The sequence below is a fragment of the Grammomys surdaster genome, unplaced genomic scaffold, assembly GCF_004785775.1.
Source record: "Grammomys surdaster isolate TR1022 unplaced genomic scaffold, NIH_TR_1.0 1129, whole genome shotgun sequence".
In the NCBI taxonomy this organism is placed as follows: Eukaryota; Metazoa; Chordata; class Mammalia; order Rodentia; family Muridae; genus Grammomys; species Grammomys surdaster.
The window spans coordinates 115,309-142,462 of record NW_021605548.1 but is presented as its reverse complement, the minus strand read 5'-3'; the positions used below and the strand labels follow the sequence as shown (position 1 = coordinate 142,462).

Here is a 27,154-nt window from a genome sequence, read left to right as displayed (position 1 = left end):
GAGGAGGAGGAGGAGGAGGGAGGGGGAGGGAGGGATGGAGAGAGGGAGGGGGGAGGGAGAGAGGGATGGAGGGAGGGAGGGAGGGAGGAAGATAGGGAGAGAGGGAGAGAAAACAAAAAATAAAAACAAAAGTAAAGCAGAGCTTATCACATCCTGATGAAAACCCTCAAGATCCCCCTGCACTCAAAATGCTTCTTCCAACAGGGTGCTGTGGCTCATGGACCTAATCTCAGACAGAAACAACAGGATTTCTATGAATTTGAGGCCAGCCTGATATACATAGTGAGCTCCAGAACAGCCAGGGATACATAAAAAAGACCCTGTCTCAAAACAAATAAACAAAGACTACTTGTCCTTGTCCCTGACCTAGAGCTGGCCCAGCTGGAGAGGGAGAAATAAGGAACAAGGCTGAGCAGGTTCATAAGGGTCAGTACTGCTTAGAAAAGGACCAGGGGGAGATTGAAGACCTGGTGTGTCAGATGGAGTCACTTCCTGCAGTGGACAGCCCTGGCCTGACACAAGCCCCACTGATACACTAAAATGCATGCACTGTGCAAATGTGCACACATAAACACACAAAAGCATCTATACTTCCACATACACATGCTTGCACATGCTCCTGTAGAAACATGAACACATACACGTACAGGTACAAACACATGAACAAGTAAACATACACATGTCCATATAGTACACACAGATATAGAGACATATGTGTACAACATGCACATACTGTTTGGGTTTGCTTCTTGTTGCTGTGGGAAGGAAAGGATTTATGTGGCTTGTATGTCTCAGTTCCTATTTGAAGGAAGTCAGTGTAAGACCCAGAGAACCGGTTCTTATATCCATCTATAAAGACACAGAGACAGAGATCAATGCAATGTGCAAGAGGTTTATTGATTCCTTCAGGGCACTGGGGCCATCATCCCACAATGGGAGCAGAGGCAACTACAAAGAACAAAGGCATTCACTTTTTATACTTCTTCAGACTATAGGTTTTATGTAGCATGAGTTGGTTATCTCCCATTGGTGGAGCCCATTTCTTTATGCATTCAATGTCAGCCCCTGTTTAGGAGACATCTTTGGTATGTAGAAGGGGAGGGAAGGGGTCTTGCCCCTACCTCAGCTGAGTCACTTCCTGGGACAGGGCATTTCTGGAGTTCTCTGACCCTGAGCTCAACAGAAAGTCTCAGCCACCTGGTAGTTTCTCAAGCTGGGAGAAAGTTCTACTTCTCTCATCTAATCTTTACATCAGCACAGGAACATAAGCTGAGGCAGATACCAAGGAGGAAAGCTGCTTGCTGGCTTGTCTCCTGACTCACTCCCACGTATATTCTCCCATAGTTCTCTTATACAGCCCAAGCACATTTTCAGATGCATAAGGATGATACTGCCCACAATGGGCTGGCCCATCCCACACTAATCATGATTGAAGATGATAGCCCCAAAGAAATGCCAACAGGCCAATCTAACCTAGGCAATTCTTGCATTCTAATCTTTGCATTCATGGCAGTCCCTGGTGAGGAGATATATTTGATATATAGAAGGGGAGATAAGGGATCTGGCAGCTGAAGCTAACGAGGACACATACATTTATACTGACTGCTACTCTCCTTTGAGCCTCCTACTGAAACCAGAAAGGAGAGGGACTCATGGCCAGCAATGAGTTCAATCAGAGCTCAAGGTCCACCCAATCCCCACACACCGTCTACCTGATGAACTGGTTCTGGGGTTTTCTCAATACAATATATTGTTTCCCTTTTGTCTGAATCAGGAGCCAACAGACTCAGAACTTTTCATTTCAGATTAGTTCTAAAGTCCCAAAACTGTGAGCAAGGAGTTGCACCAGGCAAGCTCCCATCCAGACCAGTGCCCTGTCTTCATCATGGAGAGACCACACCAGGTTAGCACCACAGCTATGGGCCCCTCCAATAGAGAGGGCCTGCACATCTCTAGAGTCAGAATATGAATGAGCTTCTTGATTTCTGGGGTCCTAGTAGAGAACAGCTCTGTCTAGCAATATGTTTTCAAAGGTTGGACAGGCTGCAAACATCCCATCCCTGAAGAGCTGGGAGATGTCAATGAAGGGACCTGGACCTGGCAGCAGCCTGTTCCTACCATGGCCAAGCCTGGGAGAAGGGACACTCTCAAGAGCCCTACCTTATACCTGGGGATCAAGCTACAAGGCTCCAAAGCCTAAGAGAGGTCTGGGAGGGCTGCTTGTAAGGAACTGTGTGCTGTAGATAGGTACACAGCATCTGATACCAGAACACTGTGGCCCTGAGGAGCCTGCAGCTAGATTGAGTGCTTCTACTAAACTCCAGGTTTATTCAAAGCACCTTTTCTTTATTTTTCTTTTATGCTTTGTCTTCTTGTGTGTCTGTGTACCATGTGTGTGTAGTGCCCATGAAGGGCAGAAGAACACACTGGATGCTCTGGAACTTGATTACTAGCTACCATGTGAGTGCTAGGAACAGAACTTGAATCCTCTGTAAGAGTGTGCCTGCTCTTAACTGCTGGGCCATCCCTACAGCCACCTGGTAGTCCAGCGCTTTTAAAATAATTGCCTCTATTGAGAACTAACTCATATGACATACACTCCAGCCATTTACACGTGCATAATTCTGGGAGTCTAGTATATTCAAACGTGTATAGACAAGGTGGTTCATGCCTTTAAGCCCAGCATTCAGGAGGCAGAGGCAGGTGAATCTCTGTGAGTCCTAAGCCAGTCTTGTTTATCTTGTGAGTTCCAGGCCAGCAGGGGATACATAAAGAGACTCTGTCTCCAAGTTAAATTAAATAAACAAATGCATCGATAAATAAACCTCTGTGGCTACTGCCCACACCACAGGGGATAAAAAACACTCCAAAACCACTAGGAATTTCTCCCTATTAATTCATCCCTTAGTCAGTGGCAACCACTAACAGATTGGCTTATTTTCAGGATTTCATACAGGATAACTTGCACAGTAATGGGGTGGGTGTGTGGTTGCTTCATAGGTTGGTTTGGTTTGGTTTAGTTTTGGTCTGACTTTTTCTGTTTGTGATCATGTTTTCAGGTTTCATCCACATTCTGCAGTGTATCTTAGAAGTGTATTTCTGCCTCCCAGGTGCCATGCAGGCACCCTACTGTGGGTTGGTGACAGAGCTTAGTTATAAGGCACTGTCTTGCCTGGTGTGTGCAGGGTCCAGAACTCAGCAAAATACTGTACACATTTACTATTTTTTAAAATCTATGTATGAGTTGATGGATATTCAGGTCACTTAAGGGTTATCTGCTTGACTCCTTAAAATGTTACCATGGAGACCTGGAAAGATGGTTCAGGGGTTAAGAGCACTTGCTGCTCTTACAGAGGACCAGGACTCAGTTCCTGGCACCCACATATGGTGCACATGCATACATGCAGACAAAACACTCACACACATAAAATAAACATTTTTTAAATCTCAAGAACCATAAACGTTGGTGTACACATTTGATCTGTTTGATCTTCTGTTTGCTTTTTCACCAACACTTCACCATTGATAGCCACAACCCAGGATGACCTCTTGCTTTGGATGAAAACCTAAAAGTCCAACTGCTAGGTCACCTGGTAACTCTACATTCACCCATTTCAAAAATTGCCTTTGTATTCTAGACCAGCTCTACTGTTTCCTGTCTGCCTGGACCTCAGGGTTTGTTTTTCTACAGTCTTACTACAATTTACTTAGGATGACAGCCAGCCAGCCAAGTGGCCTTTCATGCTATATAGTTGTTTTTTTTTTTAAATTTGTTCTGTATCTATAGTGCTAACTATTTTTTTTGTTTATTTTCTTATTTTATGTATATGAGTACACCACCATTGTTCTATTCAGACACAGCAGAACGCCTTACAGATGGTTGTGAGCCACCACAGGGTTGCTGGGAATTGAACTCAGGACCTCTGGAATTGCACTCAGTGCTCTTAACCACAGAGCCATCTCTCCAGCTTGACACTATTTAGTTTTGATTTGCATTTTCCTGATAACTAACGACCTGCTTGCTGGCAACTGGCACAGTTGTATACCTCTAGAGAAGTCCATTCAGATCTTTTACTATGGCCCAGGTGTTTAAGAAAGAATTAGCGCTTTCAAGTTGTAGGAAGCCAGACCAAAAGAAACCAAAGCTCCCTGTTACCAGGATCACAGGGGCTTCCCAAAGCCCAGGTGGACTCCTGGAATGAGGAGGAGGCTAAAGCAGACCATGCCCCACTGTTCCAAGAAGAATGGCTCCTTAAATGCCTCTGGCTGCAGCTTCAAGGTTTCACTTTTGTGTCCTGACACCTCCAGAACTACTCTTGCTGGTGACTCCCTTTGCTCCCCGGGTGAACAGACAAGAGACCCCTCCCCTGCTCCCCAGCTCGTCCTTGCTTCACTTTGTGATCCCAAATACCTTCATAGAGGTGAAGATCCAGGTGAGCCACCCTGGTACTCGGCCCCCCCAGAGCCCAGCTGCCCCTACTCTGGTGTGGCCTCTACTCTATGGCCTGGATGCCTGGGTGTTAATTTGGGGATTCAGTCTTCCAGAGGCCCGACTGTACCAGACAGATTGAAGAGACCCTAGCAGCTAGGGCCTAGCCTCTATGGAGGCCACCCACAAGGGATACAGTGGGACCAGCCTGGTTTGGGCTTGATGCTCCCAGGGGGAGAATGGGGTGGGAGAGGTGGGGAGGGGGACAGGGTGCTCTCTAGGCTTCTGGGCTGAATGCTGATTCCCTGGCCCACAAGTCCCTCCCTGATTCACAAGGGTCTTCTAGTCTAACTGTCCACCATTGGCCTCTGACCCATGAAGGTTCAATGAGGTCAGGTAACTCACAAAGCTGTACATGACAGCCTGGAGGAAACCACCGAACCCTGAAACCACCTAACACTGGTTTGCTGTGGTCTCCTGTACCGAGCCCCTTAGTAGTGAGGGCACGAGTTCTTTCCCCAGCCTTGGCCCTCAGCCAGGGAGCACAACAGGGTATCTTAGACTTCAGCAGGTGGCCAGGGGTGACACACAGTAATTAATGGTGTGGATAGTGCAGGACCTGTTGCTACAGGCTACCTCGTCTTCCTCCTCAGTCGAATGCAGGAGACCCCAGAGGGAGACAGATAAGTGAGCCACAGAGTGAACAGTGTCCTCTGTGTTGTGTTGGTAAGGCAGGATGTGCCAGGACTAACAAGGCAAGGCTACTCTGAAGGGATGGGGTTCCTGATTGCTGGGGGCAACTAAGTGTGGACCTCTGCCATCCTCTCCCGGGATCATGACATCAGCCTTTGAGAGAGCGGTCAAGAGTGTGATGCAGTAGGTAGGCGGCAGAGGAGATCTCATCCCAGTGGACTGCCTTAGGAATTCAATCAGCTTCAAGGCCTACAGTCTCTTGAGCAGGAGACTCTCAAGCTCATGTTTCTGGAAACCCCATTATACATTTCTCAACATGTCAATCAAGGACATCCTGGAACCCAGTGCTCCAGAACCAGGTATCTCCTTTACCGGCTCCCCTCTTCCCCATCCTGAGTCCCCAGATTGAATAGAAGAAGGGAGTGGGCAAAGCCCAGCCTGTCATCTTACTGGGGATTTTCAGCTCTACTCCTCTGGCCCTATTTGCAGAGTGGGGAGTTCTTTAAAGGCCCCATTGCTACAGAGGAAAGACAAGGCAGTGGCTACTGGAATAGGACTGTAGAGCTGGTCCAGTTTTAGGATCGGATTGTATTGGCCACTTCCAAGTCTCTGACATTGTCAACAGGAACATTCAGGGCATTGTGCAGTGGTCACCCATGGGAGAAGGGAGAATTACTGGTGGGGCTACAGTGTCTGACAGTTCCAGTGCCTCCATGAGTATGTGTATACTGCGTGTGAATCAGAAGACCTGGGAAAACCTGAAGAGTGAAATGTGAGCCCCTGAAGGGATGACGGCTCTCTCACCTTGAGCAGCCATGCTTCTTGGGAAGGTTGCTGGGTTCTGGGCATCAGAAGATGGGGCAGTATCTCTCAGCACTGAACAAGGGAAGCCCAAGAGGAAGGGAGCAGTATAAACAGTGTCAGATGGGGAAGGACGTTAAACCTTGATTGCAAGGACTGTATCCTGAAGATCAGGATATCAAGGAAGGGCCCAAGTCCCTTGGAATCAGACTGAGCTCCTGGTTGCTATGCAAAGAGGGTGATGTGGACTTGGAACATTTATGGATCGTATATAATGGCGTCCCTCCACAGGCACAGATGTCCACTTCTATGTGTTTGAACTTGTCATTACCCTCACAAGCACTTAGACACTATTGGGAATGCCCTGGAAGTGTTTCCAAGCCTGGTATCCACAGACTCCTGGGTTCCCTTTCCATCTCACCTGTCAGCAGGATGGTGGGGAGGGAGGATAGCCCATGGTGGGCAAGCCCTGGCACTCTTTCTGTAGGCACCTGCAGGAGCGTAGAATAAAATCCTGCAACAGCTTCAGAACCATGGGGATGACGTGTTTGCCATCACTGAGGTGCTGCAGATAAAGGAGGAGGTGCAGATCACCCAGACCCACAGCGAGGAGGGCTCAGGTAAGTTTACACTGCCTGGAGCCTCATGCTTGCAAGTATGTTATGCTACCACTTAGACTAGCCTAGTGCTACTTGGACACAGAACAATGGCAGGAATCTTAGAAGTCAGTGGCAACATCCCAGGCAGTAATGGAAGACTCTTCTAAGACCCCCCTAGAAGCAAGCCATAGCCCCACTTGCCCAGTTAGCTGGAACTGCTAAAGGCTGGGTCAGCCATTACCAATGACAAGCCTGTCACCAACATTCCACTCTTAGCTATTCACTCTACACCCCTGAGCCCATATCCATCCTTCAAGGTGAAGACAAGGGACACCAAAGCCGGAAGAAGATGGTGACCATTCCTCCAGGCAGCATCCTTTCATTCCAAGTGGCCAAACTGCTCATTGGCTCTACATGGGGTGAATGGCAAAGGACTGTCTCTAGAGTCCAGACTATGGCAGAGAAGCACTTCAGTTAGCCAGGGGATGCTGTGGGTATCTGGCTGCATGATCACTCAGACAGGATGGTACAGTGTGCCAGGACTGAGATGTGGGTCATAGGGGAAGGGTCTCATGAGGTCTCAGGAGCCCTGGGGATAAGGGATTGATGACCTGCTTGCTTCTGCCTGCTGCCAGATATCCTTCTTGTCTCCGATGAGAATGAGAGGACCTTTGAGCCCTCCTCAGGAAGGCCCCAGGCTCTCTGGGATTACATACCCCTTAGCTTTGAGATGTTCTGTGCTCAGGGCATGAGGTGGTGACACAACACACATACACATGTATACACAATGGGTGAGGCTCAACTCAGGTGATGTTGCTGGGCCTGCTTAGCTTTCCATCTGCCCTGGGCTGCCATTATTAGGAGGGATGGGTCTGGGAGGGTCCAGGGAAAAATCTCAGCCCTCTTTGGCATGAGACAATGGTCCCTGGGTCACTGCACAAAACAGCTCTTCCCCTTCAACTTTCCTGATTTGTTGCCTAGGCCACAGAAGTGGAGCGGACCAGAGGCACCATAGCTTTAATCTGTTTGCTTGAGTACAGCGCTGCCAACCCTTTCGGAGGATCACAGGCAGGTCAGGTCAGTAACCACTTGACAACCCTGGAAATCAACAGCTTCAGCATCTGCTCCCTGGACCTACCCCTCCTAACTAATGTTCCCCAAGACCTCATGGGCATCAAGTGGTACTTCCCTCTGTCCCTACAGATAAAATCCCTGAGGAAGAAGAATTCAGGCATGGCTTCAAAGGCCTGTACGCAGAGGTGAAGGCTGCCCTCTTAGAACTGGGGAGCTTAGAAATAGAGTTGAGACAACAGCTACTAGTGGACATCAGGAGGATTCTACAGGACCAGCCCAGCCTGGAAGCCATAGAGGACTCAGTTAGTAAGAGTGATGGTGGTGGAGAGGGCCTGGCCAAACCGCCTCACCCTCACTTACTCCATCCCTACCTCATCTAGACCAGGGCCTGTGCCGTGGAGGGATGGTGGAACCTCTGTACGGCCCAGCAGGCTGCATTCTTGAGTTTCTGGTGTTCAATTCTGGAGAGCTGGTGCTGGAACTCACAGCCCCTATCTTCTACCTGTTGGGAGCACTGAATGGTGAGCAGCCCAAGGAGGCATTAGTAGGGACAGGAAGGGAGGACTAGGTTCTACATTGGGCATTCTGGAACCCTCTCTCAGCCCAGTTCTTTTTCCAGTATTGAGTGAAACACAGCTGCAGCTGTTGGTTAAGGTTTTGGAGTCTAAAGTACTGTCAAAGCAGCTGGAGTTGGTGAGTGGACCTGGCATTTGGGGTTCAATTTGCCTTGGGGACATTGAGGTTGTCATGGGACGGTGCTGCTTCCCTAGGGCTCATACTACAGGCAGCATCTATAACCTCTTACCCTCCTCTGTTGGTAGGTGCAGCACACCTTTGAACAGAGCACCTCATGGCAGGAGCAGAGTTCTGTGTCCCGGCCCTCCAGCCTCCTTGGGGACACCTGGTATGAGGAGGCTCCGACCTGGGTCTTGCTAGAAGAATCTGGCCTAAGGCTGCAGGTAGAACCCCCCCCCCCCCCCAGGTGCTCTGGGAACTGACTTCTCATGGCACCACATGTGCTCTCTATGCCTCTCTGGCCCTATTGTCTAGTCTAGGCCAGAAGCTCATTACCATTTAGGCCTCCCTTCCAGAAATATCACCATGTCCTATCCTCTAGCCAGGGCAGAATCTTACCAAGCCCAGCCTCTAGGAAAGCCACAAATACAACTCAGTCACAGGATTAGAATGCAATGACACTCAGGAGTTGGAAAATTCAATAAATGTACAAACAAAAATTTAATACTGTTTTTCTGAGAGATATTGGATCATCAGTAGGATGGGGAAGTGTGAGGTTTGCCTGCACAGAATCAAGATGGATAGGATGGCTATCACTTCACTCCTGTGACCTACAGACAGGCAGATTCTGGGAATCAACAAGTCTCATGGCATGGGGGAGTTCCTGGGCTCTGTGTCTAGGGAGAAGATGTTTCTAACTGATGTGGCCAAGGGGTGATGATCACCCCTGGGAGCTTGCACAGCTAGGACAAGTGTTTGGTACTTGGTGGGGACCACACCACCTCCATAGTGCAGCTCAGTCTTAGCTTGCTGAGAGGTGGAAGTAGCAACACCTTCTTCCTGATAGGTGCTTTCTTTCTCAGTGTTGCAAACACAGGCCAGATTACACCAGATTAAAACTAGATAGGGCAGGTTTCTTAGGAGGCAGCTCTCAGGTGGATTCACTGATGTCACACGTGGAGATCAGGGAAGTTGCACATCCAGGCTAAAGCAAGAAGGTTTCATGGTTCTAGGAAGTGGAGTGATGACACGTGATCTAGGAGCTGGGACTGTGTCCATCCATGGTCAAAAACTGAGCCCTGCCTGGAAACTCCGAGATGACAAGTGATGACAAGTCACCCCAGAGTTTTCTAAGAGCAGGCAGAGTTGAGGGAAGGAGAAGCAGATGGGGTTTCCAGGCTTGTTCCAGAGATGAGCAGGGGTTCCAGCCTAACATGGCAACCTCTTTATGTCCAGGGCCTCCCGTTCAGATCTGGCTACTTCCTGCTGAGGAATAATGGCATGAGGTGGGAGGGTGAGGAGTTGCTGGGTTCGAGCTCGGAAGGTATGGGTGCAGAAGGAATTGCTTGACTGTCATCCCAGAGACTTCAACAATCCCATTTATGGAAGAAGAGGAGAAGGTACAGGGCTAGAAGAAAAATAGATTAGTATCCTTGGTCCTGTGAATCGGCTAGCCTTGTGTGAAGAGCAAAGGCTGCCAGGAAGAGTGGAACTCAGATGTTCCTGGTTGTTTGATCAGAGTTCTTTTCCTTTTGTAAAGATTTATTTATTATATGTGTGTGAGTACACTGTCACTGTCTTCAGACACACCAAGAGGGCATCAGATCTCATCACAGGTGGTTGTGAGCCACCATGTGATTGCTCAGAATTGTACTCAAGACCTCTGGAAGGGCAGTCAGTGCTCTTAACCACTGAGCCATCTCTCCAGCCCATGGGTGGAGTTCTTTAGGAATTTTGTGGAGTGACTCAGTCTGGGTCTCCATCAGGCTTGTTGTTTCCCCAGGGAACAAGCAGGTCTCACCCTTATAAATCACAAGGGGGTTAAGATCCTCTACTTTTGTAGGGCCACTGAAGCTTCTGAGTTTACACAAAGAGGTAAGATTTAGACACCTTAGCATTATCATTTGTTCTGCCTGGTTTTATGTGTCAACCTCACACAAGCTGGAATTATCAAAGAGAAAGGAGCCTCCCTTGAGGAAATGCCTCCATGACATCCAGCTGTGAGGCATTTTCTCAACTAGTGATCTAGGAGGGAGAGCCTATTCTATTGTGAGTGGTGTCATTCCTGGGCTGGTAAGAAAGCAAGATGAGCCAACCAATAAGTAGCACCTGTCCATGGCCTCTGCATCAGCTCCTACCTCCAAGTTCCTGCCCTGTGTGAGTTCCTATCCTGATTTCCTTGGTGACCAACAGCAATGTGGAAGTGTGAGCTGAATAAACCCTTTCCTCCCCAACTTGCTTCTTGGTCAGGATGTTTTGTACAGGAACAGAAACCTTGACTAAGACATCATTGTTTGTAATCTATACTGAAACTCACATTGTAGGAAAGACAGTAGACTCATACCTTTGTGTCATAGTAGAGGCTTGGAAAATGATTTGGGGTGAAAAGCATGAAGACTCTTTAAGGTGAGCTCAGGGAACACAAACCTTCTGTGAGACAGAAGAAGCAAAAGCTCCCTTGATCCTGATTTGCAGTATGATTAGAGATTGGGAAAGAGGGACTTCTTTCCTCTATCCAGAAGGCTCGATGCACATAGATGAGATGTTCTCCAACAAGTCTACATCTACTCTTTGAAGTAGTGCCACTCCCTGCTGACAAAGCAGTCAAATACAGGAACCTGAGGCCCATTCTTATGCAAACCACCACACCATCAGGAGAACTAACAGTGGAAATGATGTTACTTAAAGGGCCCCAGAAAGGCCTCAAATATCAGAGAGTCATGTTGCTGACAGACCTCTCACCTTAGCATGCTCACACAGTGCTCAACAACTTTCTAGCCCACAATTCTCCTTTGAAAACACGTTACTTTATCAGGTCAGCATACAGATGTGGTGTTTATCATGATATTTTCATACACTTGTATGTTTAAACCTGGAGATTGTTCCCCAACTCCACTTCCGTTCTCCACCATCCAACTGGTCTCTTTCTTCCTCATAGGATTCCTCACATCTGCTAGCCACTATCCCAGGGATTCTCAACCTGGGAGTCATGTCTCTCCGAAGACCATCAGAAAACACAGATATTTGCATTATGATTCATAGCAGTAGCAAGTTTACAGTTACAGATTAGCAATGAAATAGTTTTATGGTTGGGTCACCACAGCCTGAGGAACTTCATTAAAGGTTTATGGCATTAGGAAGGTTGAGAACCACTTCACAATCCTTCCTCTTAACTTCTGATCCTTCCTTCCTTCCTTCTCATGATGTTCTATCTAGTCTGACCCCAACCCTTACACGAAACTTCCTTGGGGCTGGAGAGATAACTCAGTGCTTAAGAGGACTTGCTTCTCTTGCAGAGGACCTGGGTTTGTTTCCCAGCATCCATATGGTAGCTTAGAACCAGCCATCTGTATCTCCAGTTTTAGGGACTCCAGAGCCTTCTCCTGCACCATTTGTGCACAGACATACGTGCAGATAAGACACCCATAAACATAAAATCAAAGTAGAGCAATACACAGTTAAAGCTGGTGGCTCATGTCTTTACTCCTAGCACTCAGCAAGCAGATAGACAGATCTCTGTGAGTTTGAGACCAGTCAAATTCCAATCTTGTTACAGGCTAGCAGGGGCTATGTAGTAAGATTTTGTCTAAAAACGGGTATATAAATAACATTCTTGGGCATATAATAGAAAATATGTATTTCTGAGTCTGACTTATCTCACTTAACAGAATGCTGTCCAAAGGCATCTTCCCAGCAAGTGCTGTGAGTTTATTGTTCTGTATGACGTAGTAATATTCCATTGTGTATATGTGCCACATTTTCTCTGCTCATTGTTTGCTGGTCACATGGAAGGTTCCACTCTCTGGCCGTTGTGAACAGTGCAGCAATAAACATGGAGGCACAAGTGTCTGTGTGTGGTGTGACTTAGTGTGTCAGTGTCTCCCCAAGTGTAGGTTACCGGACAGTGGGTTAGTGGAGTTGTATGGTAGCTTCATTTTCAGCATCTTTCTTTTTAAGATTGAGTTTTATTTTATCTGTTTTGCCTGTGTGTTTGTCTGTGTGAGCATGTTGGATCAACCTCGTAGTAGAACTCAGACAGTTGTGAGCTGCCATGTGGGTGCTAAACATAGGTTCTCTGGAAGAGCATCCAGTGCTCTTAACTACTGAGCCACCTCTCCAAGCCAGGTAAATCATGTTCTTGATTGTTTGCTTGCCTGCCTGCCTTCTTTCCTCTTTCTTTCTTTCTTTCCTTCTCTCTTTCTTTCTTTCTTTCTTTCTACCCTACCTTACCCTGCTGGGTAGAAATGGGGTGCTACGTGACTTTGAGTTGGCATCTGGCATCTGACAGATTTTGCAAGAAGCAGTGATAGATTTTAAGAAACTTAAGTCCTCAGGAGTAGGATGTAGGTGGGTCTTAACAAAAAAAGACAATGCTTGGCTGTTAAGATGAAAGAGTTGGTGAAGATAAGACAGAGTTTGACGATTGTTAGGGGGTGTAGGTGGGGATGTGGGTTGCAGTGTAAGAATGTCCTGGGGAGGGTGAGATGTGTCTAGACCCCTAAGGACCGCAGCTCTAGCTGGCTCATCAACATGGTTGTTTCCCTTGGAGACAATAGAGTCATCTGCCAGTGGGATCTGCAGTGGACAATCCCAATAGCTGTGGGAAGATGGGAGGCCTTTAGCAGGGACATAATTTGGTTTGCATTAGTTACTGATTCTCCTTTAGTGGTAGTAACCTGTGCTCCTTCCAGATAGCAGCGTGGGACAGGAGAATATGGAAAACATATTTGGAATCTGAGTAGGTGTTGAAGGATTGTCCCTGTGTCAGCTGGAAGGCACAGGTAAGGGCTATGAGTTCAGCCTGTTGGTTGGTGGTATGAGCAGGAAGGGCCTGTGCCTCCACCACCTTGGTGTCTGACACTATGGTATAGCCAACTTTCCTGGCCCCTTCATTTAGAAAGGAGGTTCCATTTGTATACCAGGTATAGATGGCCCGAGGCAATGTGCCCTCCTCTATGTGTGAAGGATGAGGTAATAGTTCCTCTAAAGTTTCAGTGCAAGAGTGAGATATGGAGTAGTTAGTATTAGGTTGAGGAAGAAGATTGGAAATATTAAGAGGTGAGGGTGGAGTCTTCTATTAGAGCTACCTGAAGAGGAAAACCCTGGAAGAAGGTAGACTCTGTAAGCGTTTATAAGTTAGGAGCTGTGACAGGTTGTGAGAAGAGTAGAGAGGTATAGGCGATCCCAAAGTTCGTTTCTTTGACTCTCAAATAAGGAGTTCAGCGTACAAAAACAAGGGGCCCATCCCTGGATGGTTAGATCTAGTCTTTTTGACAAGTATGCTACAGGTGCAAAAGATGGTCCCAGTTGGTGACCTAAGACTCCAAGGGCAAATCCCCCCTTTTCAGTTACGTAGAGGGAAAATGGACAATTCAGGTCAGGGAGATGTAAGGCTGGGGCCTTAAGAAGAGCCTGTTGGAGCCTATTCTGGTGGTTTGGGACCTCAAGGAGAAGACAGGGAGGAGGAGAGAAGCAATGCCAGAGAAGAGTATAGGACAGAGCAGCAGAGCCACCATGTAAAGGGACCAAGAGAATGTGGCCCAGAGGGATGCTCAGTTGGGTCTAGAGCAGCCATGATGGAACATAGAAAATAGTAAATAGTAACTCGGAATTAACAACAGAACAGATTCTAACAACATGGAGGTTAGACACTTGCCCAGCTATTATGATGCTTAAGGTACATTAAAATATAAACGCTCTATCTGTATCTTTCATTCGGAGATATAAACAATTGAGTGGGTAGCAACCCTGGACCAGGATTTATAAAATTATTAATACTACTTTTCTCATGTCCATTGTGCCTCAAGATCCAGATCAAAATCCTGTGTCTTCCAGCCTCAAGATGTGGATCACAGTTATCCCCTCTGCTTCTGGATTGTAGTTCATTCTAGATTAAACGTCCAAATGAAAACAATCCAGGTAATAACACCTAACGTGACATAACTATTCCTTGTTCAACTGCTAACACAAACAATAAATAACCTTAGCTAGGTGGGACCTTGCCCGGAGAGCACCTCTCCCTTCATCTGTTTCTCTCCTTGAACACAGGATTCAGTTCTATTTCCTTCCTGGTGCATATTTATTACTTGAACTATACATTTTATATTTTGCCTTCATCAAAATTTTACTCTTTTTCATTAAGACGCTCTTCTGAACTTTAGTACCCAATAACAGAATTTATAGCAGGCTGTTTCTGAGACTTCCTTTGTCAAAGCAATTATTTTAAGTCTCTTCACTTAGCCTCAGGGAGACTCTTCAGACAATGAAAAAAAAGCCACATTTTTCACCAAAATATTTTAAAAAACAGTTTTTCGGCCACATACTAACATTCTTTTCCATTAAAATCTATCAGGCCAGGTCTGCACAGTTAAATCATCCTCAGCACCAATGTCTTCCATAGTTCTACTCAGACAGTCGATCAAACCCCACTTAAAGCATTCCATTGCTTCCCAAACCCAAAGTCCCCAAATCCAGATTCCTCCAACCAAATACATGGTCAGCCCTATCACAATAATACCCTAGTCCCTCATACCAACTTCTGTCTTAGCTAGGGTTTTACTGCTATAAAGAGACACCATGACCAAGAACTCTTATAAAGGACAACACTTAGTTGGGGCTGCTTTACAGGTTCAGAGGTACAATCCATTGTCATCAAGGAAGGCAGGAAGCATGGCAGCATCCAGGCAGGCATGGCGCTGGAGGAGCTGAGAGTTCTACATCTTCATCCAAAGAAAGCCAGGGGCAACTGTTTCCAGGCAGCTAGGAGGAGGGTCTCAAAGCCCACTCCCACAGTGGCACACTTCCTCCAACAAGGCTACATCTACTCCAACAAGGCCACACCCCCGAATAGTGCCCTGGACCAAGCATATTCAAACTATACAAGGTCACAATAAATTACCCAGGCTGGCTTGAACTTATGATCTTCCTGTCTCAGCTGCGCCACCACCTGTGGTCCTGTGAGGGTTATGACTCAAACCATTTGGCAGTTTCTTTTCCATAGCGTGAGCCCATGCAGGCCCTGACCAGTTTTGCCCTAAGCTACTAGAACTTGAGACCTGCCTTCAGACTGACATTAGCCCTTAAAAGGGGAGAGGAAGTGTTTACATTTTATGGGTATGGGTATCTTGCCTGAAGGTCTATGCACCAAGCACAGACCTTTTTGCCTTTGGAAGCCAAAAGGGGGCCTCAGGTTCTTTAGAACTAGAGTTGCAGAGAGTTGTTAGCCACCATGTGGATTAGAATCCCTGTACTCTGCAAGACAAACTGGTGCTCTTAATCACTGAGCCATCTCCCAACCTGACTTTGGTCTTGCTGCATAGTGCTTTGCTCACCTCAAGTCAAGCAAGATCTTGTGCCAAGCCCAGCTCATCACAACTAATTTCTCAGACAGATGTTCAAGCTCTGTCATGAAGTCGGGTTTATTTTGAATGCCTTCCATGTAGGTTCTGGGAAGCAAATGTAAATAGGATCCCATGCTTGTCCCAAAGAGACCCCAGTGTGGGCAGACAGCCCCCCACTCATCAGCACAGTGTGCATACCCTGTGTTTGTGAGGGGGCCTCCCTGAGCCTGAGGATATTCCATGGTAGCCATTCCATGTGGAAGAAGCTGCCTGTGCCAGTGCCTGGAGGGGTGGGGTCACACATGTGGCTGACACTTCCTGACTATCCACCTATGCCACACAGTTAGACCTGGTACAAGGCCTTGAGTAATGACATACTCATTCACAGTCTGGTGGGTGTGGAGTGCTTGCTACAGTACCTCAACCCAGGGGTGCAATCCTGGCTTGGGCTCTCCAGCATGAAGGGATGTTAGAGACACCTTATAGAAAACACCATTCTATGTGTGGGTTCTGACATGAGTGGGGATAGGAAATGGATTGATTATCCAAAGGAGTGGGGACAACAGGGATGGACAGGAGAACAGGGCAATGCCTCTTGAACAAAGGGCACAGAAGCCAGAACAGCTCTAGGGAATAGAGGTAGGAAGAAGCAGGAGTGCTGAATTACTGATGTAACTAGGAAGGCCGTGACACATAGGACTCTGGCTAGGCAGACTGAGTCCTAGGAAGGGGACACTCTAGGGAGTGGACAGGCTGCTCTGGCAAAGAATAATTAGATGGACCAAGACTACAAAAGACACTTGAGGAACAATGTTCCATCTGCAACACGATTTTCACATCTTGGGCCATAGAAAATAGTTACAGGGCGAGGGCCACCAGTGGCCAGCACCAGGCCCACAGTAACCCTTCATCATCAGTAAGGCCTCTTCTCCAGAGCTGCTATAGAGGGCCCTGGCGATAGCATGGACGGGGCCCACAAATCTGGATACTGGGACTGTCTCAATGAGGTTCAAGGCAGCTCCATTGACCTGCAAGGATCCAGCGTAAAAATGGACTATCCTCATAGAGTGGATGGGGCCTTGTGGGGTATGAATAGTGGTGGATGAAGCAGAAGGGAGTGGGGCTGGGTGTTTGGACCAGCGCCAGGGCAAGCAGCGCCACCAGCTGCGCTCCCAAAGAAACCACTGACTCTGGGTAGCTTTGTAGCTGTCCTAGGTCTATATAAAGGAGAACTCAGGCCAAATGGGAGAGTAACCTGGGGCCCGCCCTCACCCATTCTGTCCTGTTCACTCCTCTCCAGAACCCTCCACCTCTCCAGAACTCTACTCCATGTTAAATCTGGTTCTCACTATGGAGCAGAGAGTCCAACAGATCCTGACTGACTCCTTTGGGGCTAGTATGATAGACCAGGAAACCTACACCAAAGCAAAATAGTGAGGTCTGGCCCAGCCCTAGAAAATGCTGGCCCAGCTTTCAGAGCCCTAAGTGGGTAAGTTGCCCTCACCTATTAGCACAGTGGCTGCCCTGCGCAAGGTGTCCTGTGGGCTCCACAGGTGGCCCTGGGTCTGACTCAGGAAATGTTGAACATGACTTGGATACCGCTGAACCTAGGAACACAAATGCTCATGGCAGAACGAAAGCTTCAGTCCTTTATGGACAAGGGGCTGGAACAGGTAACATGAACTGGCCTCATAGGAACACGGTGGTCATGTTTAGCTCAGGTGGTGGCTCTGTTTTGAAGGAGAGTGGACTATAGACTCCTCTGACAAGTCAGCAGCTGATTAGACCCTGGTGCTTTCTCTACTAACCATGTGGTGGCAGACACAGCGGAGAGCCTCGGGGCTGTCATAGTGAGCCACAATAACCATCTCTTCCAGCAGGCCCCATCGAAGGGCCTGATCACAGTGGGCTAGTGTCCCCTACGAGCTCTGGAATGGAGGAAGCAAACAGGGTTAGGGGTCCAGGAGATGGCCGTTGGTGGCAAGAAAGGGAAGGTGGCCAGAAAAGGTTGGAAAAGCCCAGGGTGAGGTGCTCAGTATAGCACCCCAATGGAAGACCTGAACCTAAAGGTCCTTGTGGTTCTTGTCCCTAGCATGAAACCTTCAGAGGGGCCACAAGGTAGGAGAGGAAGAACTGGATGAGACAGTTATGCGACAGAACCCTGACCTCAGCAGCATCCTGACTGGAGTCATGTAGGCACAGCAACAGCAGCACCAGACTCTGCAGCAGCTATTTCTGCAGGGGTCCCAGAAGCCCCAACGGTCCCTGCAAGTGGTTTCCCAACTGCTGCTTGGCTGCTGGCCACTTCTGGTGGTAGAACATAGTGGTTCAGGTATCACCACAGCTTTTCCAATTATCACCCGTTTCAGGTGGCACACGAATTTTGGGCAAAAATTCACTAGGGATTCACCCAAGAGTTATAGTCATACATTTTATTTTTTAAAAATGTAAGTGACTAGTTCTGAGACAAGTCACATGACTCCAGCACAAAACCTCTGAGACAAACTTCTTGCAGGCAGGTTATCTGCTGTGAAAAATTACAGTCTGCCCTGAGTCAGAGAGTCAAAAGAATAGGACTCTGTTTTTGTGCAAATACTGATTTGTAGTAAAGAAGGACAAGTGAGTTACTCTCTGCTTCCCCCAATGGCCCACCTTTGGAGTAGGATAGCCTCCAATAGGGACCCTAATACAAGTGATCAAAGCAGTAGAGGAAAGAGTCTTTAGACCAAGTGTCCTATATAGTTACCTGGATGAATCTAGTAGAGGACCCCCCACCCCCACCCCTGCAAAAGCCTTTCTTCCCAAGTCCTTTGTAGGTTCTGGCCATCAGGAGCAAGGGAGGATACTGGAAAGAAAGAATGTTCCCTCAGACATGGGGGCACCATCAATTGAACAGGCTGTGGTCAAGAGCAGGTTTCTTCTGACCAGATCTGACTGGGATTTTAATATGGTAGAAGGTAAGGGGCACCTAAAAGCCTACTGCCAGATTCCATTGGCAAGTGTCAAGGGGGCCACATGAGGCCCCACCAACTTTGACCAAGGCATGTGAGGTTAAGCAGGGATCAGATGAGTTGCCCACAGCCTTTCTAGAATGGCTCATAGAGGCATTCTGTCAGTACATACTGTGTCCTTTACAGACCAGGCTAGTAGATATCAGGAAAAAACTTCAGAGGGTAGATAATCTTGACTATAGTAGTTCAGGGAAAGCAGAGAAGGGAGACTCCAATGGAAGGGAGACAGACACTCCTTGACAAGGACCAGTGTGCACATTGCAAGTAAATGAGCCAGCTGCTGAGCCCGAGAGTTCCCTAACAAATGGAAGCGTGATCAGGAAATCCCAGGCCTTTGAAAAACACTCCCAAATGGTGAAGGTATTAGCTCCGAGTGAAGACAGCAATTGAGGTAGACAGGATTTGGACCCACTCAACTCTTAGTGGACCCAGGGGCTCAACACTCGGTCCTCCTTCAAGCCAATGGCCCCATTTTCAAGAAAAGATCTTGGTTCCAGGAAGCCACTCGCACTAAAATGTATTTATTCAGGGACTACCTGAAGAATGGTGACCTAGAAATTGGCTGGGTATCCCATTCATTTATGGTTAACCCAGAGTGTCCCAACCCTCTGTTGGGGCAAGACTTACTCTCCAGGAAGGGGGCCCGGATACACTTCCTGCTGTACAGGCTTCAACTAACTGGCCCAAAAGGAAAACTCATTGATGAAGAAAAGACTTCTCCTAATAACCTCTGCCTGGAGACTGCTTTACACACAGGAGCAGTTTTCACCATCCTGGTCAGAGACAAACTGGTGCTGCTGTGGTGGACTGCACAATGTCATCTGGGCTGAACTTCTACTCCTTATCCCCAGGCACATCAGCACGGAAAGCAGCCTTGGAACTTGGGGCTGGCAAGAAACTTAACATCTACATGAGAAGCAGGTATGCCTTTGCCACAGCCCATGTTCACAGGGCTATATAACAAGAGAGAGGACTGCTCGAATCAGAAGAAATCTTGGATCTCTTGGATGCCCTGATGAAGCCAGCAACTGTGAGTACTATTTTTTGCCCAGGACACCAGAAGGGAGGAGACTCAGTGACCCAAGGCTATAACCAGACAGATCAAGTGGCTCCAGAAGTGGCTATGCAGGAGCCTTTCCCTGTTATGGGCCTGCAAGAGACACCCACTTGGGAATGGGACTAGATTAAGGGATGGCCTCACTTAAAACACACAGAAGAAAGGACTCAGATTGCTAGCCACCCTACCAACTATTGCTTAGAGAAAAAAGGGCAATGGGGCAAACATGAAGGGAGAACTATAACTCCCCAGAAAGCAAGCAAAAGACTTACTAGGCCAAATGCACAGATGGACTCATGTGAGAGATAAGTGCATCCAAGCAGTCAAGGGATCTAAGATGTATAATGGGCCTCAGGCTTTGGGCCAGAGAGATAGTAGAACAGTGTAAGGTATGCCAGCAAGCAAATGCTTGAGGCCAAGAGTGAACAGGGAAAAATACATAGGGGTGAACAGCTTAGAGTATATTGGGAGGCCAGTTTTGCAGAAGTTAAGCCAGGAAAATATGGAGACCCTCTAGTACTTGTAGATACTATCTCTAAATGGGTTGGGGCTTTCCCCACAAAGCAGGAATCAGTTATTTTGGTAACCAAGAAGATATTAGAAGAAATCTTCCAGAGGTTTCAAGTGCCCAAGGTAATTGGTTCAAAATGATGGTCATACTTTACTTTCTAAGGTAAGTCAGGGATTGTCAGAGATATTGGGGACTAATTGCAAGCTCCATTTTTCCTGCTGTCCCTAGAGCTCAGGGTAGGTAGAGAGGATGAACAGAACCCTAAAAACAGACCTTAACTAAATTGCCCTTGGAAACTGGCGCTGGCTGGGTGGTACCCAGTGTCCTGGCCCTATTCTGAGCCTAGAACACCCCTCTTGTGTGGGACCCCCACTTCCTTGACTCCCCCTGCCCCAAAAGACTTTTCAGGCTAATAAGGATATTATGGCTAGATTGTAAGCTTTCCAAATCAGACACCAGTAACTGTGACCTACACTTAGTTATCTATATAAGGAAGGTACACCAGAGGTTCCACGTGAGTACGCAAAGTAAAAGAGGCTGTTCCTGGTGCTGTTGACCATCCCAACCTCTGTTGAAGTATTTCAAGTAATTGCCTGACGTCACAAAACTCAGACCAGCACCTGCACCTGATGCCAACTGGAGGGCAGCAGGACACCTGAGCAATCCCCTCAAGTTCAAGATCACCTGCTGTTATGCAAGGCCAAAGAAACCATTAAATGGCTATGGTGTGTCTTCCTTCCCATATTGAGCCTCAGCACCCCATACAACCTTACCAAAGTAACTTGGCAAGTACTCTCAGCCATTGGAAATGTGGCTTAGTCCACTACAGTAGAACACATGCCTTGTGCCTGGCTGCCAGACCTTGTCTTTGATCTCTGTAAGTTAGCAGCAGGCCTTGACTCCTGGGATATCCCCATCCTAGAGACACAGGGGTGGAGGTTACCCAAATGTTGGGAACAAGGGACCTTTGAATCAAAACCATGTCTCAGAAGGAGCCTTAGAGGGTGGGGCTTAGGGTGCATACACCCAAAGTTGAGAAGTGTCCTTTGAGAAACCCCATACATGTGCACTCCGAGATGAGAGAAGCCAGCAGCAGGCCCATCTGTGTATGTGTGTAAAGGGACAATTACTTTTTCTGTGTTACCTAAGGGTATAGAAAATTGAGAAGTACATACTGGAGACCATCCAGGGGGTGGGAGTAAGATAGTTAAAGATTCAATGGCAAAGGTGTTAGTATTCTGTCTAAACTCCACCTCCACAGTTACCTGGCAGTAGAGAGGCATGCTCCTCCCCACAGTTACCTGGCAACAACCAGATAGGCCTGCCCACTATAAAGGGGGCTGCCTACCCCCTCCTCACTCTCTTGCTCCCTTGATCCCTCTGTCTGTAGGTTCTCTGTCCCCTCACCCCAACCCCCTTCCCTTCCCCCTCTCTCCACGTGGTCATGGCCGGTCTCCACTTCTCTCTGCCATTCCTCCTATTTCTCTTCCCAACTTTGCCCTCTGCCCTAAATAATCTCCCCTTCCTGGAATCATTTTGTCTAGTGTTATCTGTCTAAGCTACGGTCAAAAATCTAACAATGGTGCCAAAACCCGGGAACGAAGACTTCGGGGACCTGGAGACCCATGCAGCTGCTGGCTCCAGCTGCTTTTACCGTGCAGGATGGACTAAACACCACCACCACCACTGCTACACCATGAGAACTTGATCTGCAGCTACCTGCCATCACAGAGCTTGTGAATTAACATCCGCTGCTACATCCCCTATCCTGCCCCACTGCTGTGAGGCTTGCAAAACTTCCACCACCTGAGCTGAGCCACCATGGCCTGTCACGTGGTATTATTCCACATGGGCTGGGTAGCAGGACAGGCACATAGACCCCCGGTTCCACATTTCCTGATATTAGATTGCACAAACTCCCAAACAGGCACTGGCATATTAATCGGTAAGGAGTTTCCTTTCTGCATGACGGACCCTGAACGCCCGGATAGCACCTGGCCAGCACTTCCTGGACAAAGGGGTTGCCTTTCATGGCCCCAGTCCATATGACTGGCCTGTAGCTGATCTGTGACTTAGGACATTGGCCCATTCAGTGATTTTTCCCTCTCAGAAATAGCTCCCCCCCCCCAATCTCTCGCAGCTGCAGGAAATCCTAGTACTAGGTGGCTATTTCCTGGCTGACTAGCTTCTGGTGGGCTAGCTTGGCCAAGGCCCCTAGATAGTCTCGTGGTGACCTGATTATCTACCCTGAGCCTGATTTCCATTACCAGTTTTCTTCAGGGACGCCGGCTGATAACTTGGTAATAGCCACAATCACCCAATGGGCACATCTTCTTCATCCTTACCCACAAATACAGTCAGCAGTCTGATAACTGGAAAAAAATTCATTTGTCCTCTTTCCTTCAAAAGGTGCTGGAGGGACAAGCCAAGAGAGAGGAAGAGAGAGAGAAAGAGAGAGAGAGAGAGAGAGAGAGAGAGAGAGAGAGAGAGGGATTGAGAGAGAGCCCAAAGATAGTTTGAGTCTTGTTTTAACTTTTAACTCCCCTAAATTTACAATTTACAACCTTGATTTCTACATTGTTAAAACCACTGATAATTTTGTTCTTGCCTCTAACATTGGGCCCTTACATTTTAAATCAACTTAGTTGCTTTTATTAAAGATTGGATAGAGTTCCAAGACAGCCAGGACTACACAGAGAAACCCTGTCTTGAAAAACCAAAAACAAAACAAAAAACAAACAAACAAACAAAAAAGATTGCATAGGTGCTGTACAGTTGATGGTCCTGAGAAAAAGATATCAAGAGCTAGATACAGAGGACCAGAGATATAAGCTGCATAGCTATCCAATAGCTCAAAGATTGAAGCATGCACAAAGAGAAAAGGAGAAATGAAGGGGAACTTTGGAACACTTGTGCACCCCCACCCTCATCAGAGAGGCTAATTACCATTCCTTAGTCAGAGGACACTTTCTGGGTTAACATTCAGAGGAGGAAGGGAGAGGCTGATTAACATTCCTCTGACCAAAGGGAAGAGAACCCACCTTTGGGTGGGGAAGGCCCAGAGCACTTAGACACATTCCACAGGACTGACCAACCCTTGTGACTTAGAGACAAGGGAGATCCTTGTCCCCTCATTCCCCAAAAAACAATCAGTTTAAAAGTTACACTGTTCTGTTAATCATGTTGTGCCTAGTCACTGTTTCTCTAGTCTATCCCTTAAACTGTATACAAACTGACCAAATGGGCTGCCTGGGGTCACCACTCCACCTTCAGTGTAGGACAGCCCCAAGGCATTGGATCATTAAAATTCCTTTTGCTTTTTGCATCAATTTATGTTTCCCCATGGTTCACTCAGGGAGTCTCCAGTAAGCTAAGGCTCCCCAAGAGTCTTACAGTGGAATACAAATTCTTGAAAAACAAAAACTAAAAGCAGAAGTAAAGCAGATTATCAAATCCTGCTGAAAACCCACAAGATCTTCCTGCACTCAAAATGCTTCTTCCAGCAGGCTGTTGTGGCTCATGGACCTAATCTCAGACAGAAACAGCAGGATCTCTATGAGTTTAAGGCCAGCCTGATCTACATAGTGAACTCCAGAACAGCCAGGGATACATAAAAAGAACCTGTCTCAAAACAAATAAACAAAGACTACTTGCCCTTGTTCCTGACCTAGAGCTGGCCCAACTGGAGAGGGAGAAATAAGGAACAAGGCTGAGCAGGTTCATAAGGGTCAGTACTGCTTAGACAAGGATCAGGGGGAGATTGAAGACCTGGTGTGTAAGATGGAGTCACTTCCTGCAGTGGACAGCCCCCACCTGGCACAAGCCCCACTGATACACTCAAACACATGCATTGTGTAAATGTGCACACATAAACACACAAAAGCATCTATACTTCCAGATACACATGCTTGCACATGCTCCTGTAGAAACATGAACACATACACTTACAGGTACAAACACATGAACAAGTAAACAGACACATGTCCATATAGTACACACAGATACAGAGACAGATGTGTACAACATGCACATACTGTTTGAGTTTGCTTCTTGTTGTTGTGGGAAGGAAAGGATTTATGTGGCTTGTATGTCTCAGTTCCTATTTGAAGGAGGTCAGTGTAAGACCCAGAGCACCGGTTCTTATGACCAGAATGTCCATCTATAAAGACACAGAGACAGAGATCTATGCAATGTGCAAGAGGTTTATTGATTCATCCAGGGCGCTGGGGCCATCCCACAATGGGAGCAGAGGCGACCCTGAAGAGCAAATGTATTCACTTTTTATACTTCTTCAGACTATAGGCTTTATGTAGCATGAGTTGGCTATCTCCCATTGCTGGAGCCCATTTCTTTCTGCATTCAATGTCAGCCCCTGGTGAGGAGATATCTTTGGTATGTAGAAGGGGAGGGAAGGGGTCTCACCCATACCTCGGCTGAGTCACTTACTGGGACAGGGCGTTTATGGAATTCTCTGACCCTGAGCTCAACAGAAAGTCTCAGCCACCTGGTAGTTTCTCAAGTGGGGAGACATTTCTGCTTAGGTAATATGATCTTTACATCAGCACAGGAACACACAGGCTGTGGCAGATACCAAGGAGGAAAGCTGTTTGCTGGCTTGTCTACTGGGTCACTCCCTGGTCTATTCTCCCACAGTTCTCTTATGCAGCTTAAGCATGTTTAGGGATGCCTAAGGATGATACCGCCCACAAAGGGCTGGCCCTTTCCACACGAATCACCATTGAAGATGATAGGCCCACAGCTATGCCAACAAGCCAATCTAACCTAGGCAATTCTTTTTTTTTGGGGGGGGGGGGGGTTCATGACAGGATTTTTCTGTGTAGTTCTGGCTGTCCTGGAACTCACTCTATAGACCAGGCTGGCCTCGAACTCAGAAATCCGCCTGTCTCTGCCACCCAAGTGCTGGGATTAAAGGCATGCGCCACCACAGCTGGGCATAACCTAGGCAATTCTTGCATTTTAATCTTTCATTCAGTGGCAGTCCCTGGTGAGGAGATGTCTTTGGTATATTAAAGGAAAGATAAGGGGTCTGCCAGCTGAAGCAAACTAGGACCCATACATTTATACTGGACCCTATACATCTTGGAGCCTCCTACTGAAACCAGCAAGGAGATGGACTCATGACCAGCATATGAGTTCAATCAGAGCTCAAGGTCGACACAAACCCCACAGACCCTCTACCTGATGAACTGGTTCTGGGTTTTCTCAATACAATGTAATGATTCCCTTTTGTCTGAATCAGGGGACAACAAACCCAGAACTTTTCATTTCAGATTAGTTTTAAAGTCCCAAAACTGTGAACAAGAAGTTACACCAGGCAAGCTCCCATCCAGACCAGTACCCTGTCTTCATCATGGAGAGACCACACCAGGTTAGCACCACAGCTATGGTCCCCTCCAGTAGAGAGGGCCTGCACATCTCTAGAGTCAGAATATGAATGAGCTTCTTGATTTCTGGGGTCCTGGTAGAGAACAGCTCTGTCTAGCTATATGTCTTCAAAGGTTGGACAGGCTGCAAACATCCCATCCCTGAGGAGCTGGGAGATGTCAATGAAAGGACCTGGACCTGGCAGCAGCCTGTCCCTATCATGGCCAAGCCTGGGAGAAGGGACACTCTCAAGAGCCCTACCTTAAATCTGTGGCTCAAGCTACAATGCCCCAAAGTCTAAGAAAGATCTGGGAGGGCTGGTTGTGAGGAACTCTGTGCTGAGGGTAGGTCCACAGCGCCTGATACCAGAACACTGTGGCCCTGAGGAGCCTGCAGCTACATTGAGTGCTTCTACTAAACCACAGGTTTATTTAAAGCATTTTTTCTTTATTTTTATTTTATGCTTTGTCTTCTTGTGTGTCTGTGTACCATGTGTGTGTAGTGCCCATGAAGGGCAGAAGAACACACTGGATGCTCTGGAACTTGGTTACTAGCTACCATGTGAGTGCTAAGAACAGAACTTGAATCCTCTGTAAGAGTGTGCATGCTCTTAACTGCTGGGCCACCTCTACAGCCCCCTGGGAGTCCAGAGCTTTTAAAATAAATGCCTCTATTGAGAAGCAATTCATATGACATACACTCCAGCCATTTGAAAGTGCATAATTCTTGAGTCTAGTATATTCAAATATGTATAGGCTAGGGCAGGCCTCGCCCCACTGTTCTGATAAGAAGGGCTACTTGAATGCCTCTGGCATCAGTTTCACAGTTTCACTTTTTTGTCCTGACACCTCGAGAACACCTCTTGCTGGTGGCTCCCATAGCTCGGGGGTTGAACAGAAAACAGAGCCCTCCCTGGCACCCCAGCACGTCCTTTCTTCGCTTAGTGAGCTCAAATACCTCGGTAGAGGTGAAGATCCAGGTGAGCCACCCTGCTACTCAGCCACTACCAGAGCCCAGCTGCCCCTACTCTGGTGTGGTCTCTACTCTATGCCCTGGATGCCTGCTTGTTAAGTTGGAGACTCAGCCTTCCAGAAGCCCCACTATACCAGACAGATTGAAGAAACACTAGCAGCTAGGGCCTAGCCCCTATGGAGGCTACCCACAAGTGATACAGTGGGACAAGCCTGGTTTCGTGTGTGTGTGTGTGGGGGGGGTGACAGGAAGGTGGAGAGGGGACTCTCTAGATTTCTCGGCTAAATGCTGACTTCTTGGCCCACAAGTCCTTCCCTGATCCCTAAGGGCCTTCTTGCCTCACTCTCCACCATTCGCCCCGAGACCTAGTGTCCTAGGGTATAACAGTTGCTCCACACTGCACAGGTATCTACCCCAGGCCTGTTTGGGCCTCTGACCCATAAAGGTTCAATGAGGTCAGGTAACTCACAGAGCTGTACATGAGAGCTCTGCAGGAAACCACCGAACACTGGAACCACCGAACAATGGCTTTGCTGTGGGCTACTGT

General features: G+C 47.6%; 1 pseudogene; it reads left to right on the top strand.

Moving 5' to 3' along the window:
• Positions 1 to 5,264: 5,264 nt before the first annotated feature.
• On the top strand, positions 5,265 to 8,674 carry LOC114634825 (annotated as a pseudogene).
• Positions 8,675 to 27,154: the final 18,480 nt, after the last annotated feature.